Below are 3,101 nucleotides of genomic sequence, written 5' to 3'. Positions count from 1 at the left end.
CGCATGAAGATCATCATATGTATGCTCGACTTCGGTTGGCGGTGCTATATGTAGGAGTTCATTATGGCAGGATCAGTCACCCGGGCAAACCAACCCTCCTCCAAGAAGAATTGTGCTATGTCCCCCCAATCCCTATAGAGCGAAAGAGCTACCTGGTGATCCCTAGGTTACAGCACGTTCGGTCGTTAACTCCTCGCGCCGCTGCCGCCATTTCTAGGACCGACCGACACCTCACCTGCACAGGTACCTACGTAGTGTCGGTCGCACATTCAACATAGCGTTCAGACTCATGTGCCTTCCAGAACCAGGGGTCTTCGAGCCTGCTGCGTACGATTAGCCAGCCTTGCGGTGGCAAAAGGATTAGACGTTACCCCATGCTACGGTTCCCTGTGGTCCGAACCCGGTGCCACATTAGGTTAGGGAGCTGGGCGATAATAGCTGCTCCGCATCCCAAAGCGCGCTGCCCTCCTAGGCGCGCAACACTAAGTAATCCAAGCCAACCCACATTACTGACTAACGGTGGATAATCATATTTCTTAGATGTACTAAATACAACTCCATGAATGAGCAAAATGAAGGTTGCATTAATGATAAAGATCTCTGGGGAAACCGCTAAAAAAAGATTGAACATGTGAGAGGATCCGAACGAATTCTGCTTTCATTTCCCCCATCAGGAGCACAGAGTTACTTACGTTACGGTCTTCCACAGGCAGGCTGCACTCTAGGCGGCTAGGAGGGCTCGCTAGACCAGCAGAGGGATATGGAAAGAATGAAAAACCTATGGGAGGGTTCTACTTTCTTTTCTTGTCCCAATCGCGTAGTATCCAAAAAAATCGCCACGTCCCCAGGAGCGCTTTTCTGTACCATTGAAGCCGAGCCTTGAGACGGGCACAACCCTATAGCCGTTATAAGAAAACGCACTATAAAGCGCAAGCTCTTGATTTCCCAAACCACCCATTCCAGTTTGAGGCTCATCAGAACCACAAAGAAGAAAGGCGGTTGCGCTATCAAGTCACGATCCGGTCGTAAAACAAAGCGTATAAGGCAAGAAAATGCGTAAAAAACAATAAATAGCAACAACAGTCTCTATCTCTCTAGGTCTATATAGCAGGACTATTTTAGTTATATGCCCCACTACAGCTTCTCATCTCTTCTTGAGAATCCAGGAAGTTCTTCCAAGAACTACTAGCGGAGGTATTGATCGAGTATAGCCGAGCAATTAAGGCCTTCTCCTCGATACTAATCTAGCCTTTTGAGACTAAGTGTTCGAAAAGGGCGCCACTCCATGATCGCACTTTGTCTTCGTTCTCATAAGTCACTTTAGGACCATCAAGAAAATAATAAAGCAGGATTGTTACTACGGGTACAGGTTCTGAAACAAGTAGATTATTTCAATCACTTAATTCTCAACGATCTGATCACGCACCCCGCTTACTTTTTATCTCTTTTACCAATGATCAATAGATTGAGCACTAACTGAATCTCGATAAAGAAGGAGAAGAAGTAGAATCAATCAACGACGCCTAGATCATGAAAGGGGCATACCATCTGCCCTACAATCCTTTCTTTCTTCTCTTACGAAATGGATAGTTAGAGAGAAAGAGAACTCCCAAGGTGTGATCTATTCTATTAGATTCTATTAGATGAAAAGGTCCTATCAGTACTATTGGATTAACTGTCCTTCTCTCTTTGATGCCATCTTATTCTATATCATTTGTCCGGATTGTGCCCGACCTCCTCTACCCCCGAATCCCTTGACCACCCCCCGCTCCGGGGATCACTAAACGAGAGGGACACCCGGCCCTTCCCCAACCTATAGGAAGATAACGAAAGGGAGACAAGAGACAACCTATAACACAAGCATTTATCCGATTCGTTACGCAAGAGTGAGTACTGACCTCGCGGATGGAGAGGGATTCGAACCCCCGGTATTCCTATCAATACTTCGGTTTTCAAGACCGACTCTTTCAACCGCTCAGACATCCATCCTCTTCTGTTACCTACTTTGACTCATATCTTCGGTATACCTCAATACAAGACAAACACAGGAAAGGATATTCAACCAAAACTGGGCTATCGCCCTATCTAAGCAGGTTGACCCTATCCTCTACGGAAGTCATTTTTTCATCTATTTCTTTCAGTTTCTGTGTCTATCGCTATGGCCCTATTATCTCTCAATTGCCTATCCTTTATAGTAAAGTATAGATGAGGGGGAGTACCTTAGTAGTAGCTTCCAACACTTAAGATTGACCTCCTCGCATTGGACTTAGTTGGAAAGGTAGGGCATGTCCCTTGCTTGCAAACTTCTTTAGTAAGGCGGTTTGGAGGCCCCATTCCTCACGTTTACCGTTGTCCCCAGACTTCACTCTTTCAATACTTGTATACTTTCTAAAGAGTCAGGCATGCCCCTGTCGCTGCCTCTTAAAGCCCTATCAGGCTTCCCCTTGTTTGCCGATTGAAGAAAGCCTTATATGGTCTCAAACAAGCGAGAAAAGCCCTATCTATCTTATTAGTCAAGCCTAAAGGTAAAGGCCCTGCAAGAAAATTAAAGCGCTAACGAGCGAGTGAAGTATACGTAACGAGGCATTAGAGCAACGGCTTTCAGCTCAATCCGTTGCTTGTTGCCCCTTATGGTATGGAGAACTGCTCAAGTTTCGCGCAAGTTGCTTAATCCATTGCTTTCGAGCCTACGCTTGCTGGGTAGTGAAGTGGTTCGTGAAGGTTAAATAAGACTTGTGTTAAGCAAGCAGAGTAGTCAAGCCAGATAGGCAAAAAAGGCAAGAAGCTGTTTTCGTTCGATCGACGGAATCCCTCGTACTTTCACTGCTGTGGGCCGGCTTTTATAAAGCACCTTTTATCAGCAGCTACTATTGGGATGATAAAAATTCGACAATGAAACTCTTTAAGAAATGATCTTATCTATGTCATTTCTCTTAGCGCGATACAAAAGACGACTTTTGAGAGTCACTTAGCCCCTTGACTTCTTCTCTCAAAAAAGATGCTGTGCGGGCAAGTCGATCAAAGTAAGAGCGGGGAGGGGATGCTTACAGTTGTTGTAGTACAACTTTTCATTTCCTGCTCGGTCTTTCAATAAGTAGTCA

The 3,101-nt window shown here is 45.3% G+C and overlaps 1 non-coding gene across 1 annotated transcript; it reads right to left on the bottom strand.

Moving 5' to 3' along the window:
- Positions 1-1,902: 1,902 nt before the first annotated feature.
- TRNAS-UGA (transfer RNA serine (anticodon UGA)) lies at positions 1,903-1,989 on the bottom strand. Its single transcript has one exon. It is a non-coding gene; the product is annotated as a tRNA-Ser (tRNA).
- Positions 1,990-3,101: the final 1,112 nt, after the last annotated feature.

This window comes from Apium graveolens, chromosome 6 (assembly GCF_009905375.1).
Source record: "Apium graveolens cultivar Ventura chromosome 6, ASM990537v1, whole genome shotgun sequence".
Classification (NCBI taxonomy): domain Eukaryota; kingdom Viridiplantae; phylum Streptophyta; class Magnoliopsida; order Apiales; family Apiaceae; genus Apium; species Apium graveolens.
This window is presented reverse-complemented; position numbering and strand designations above follow the sequence as displayed.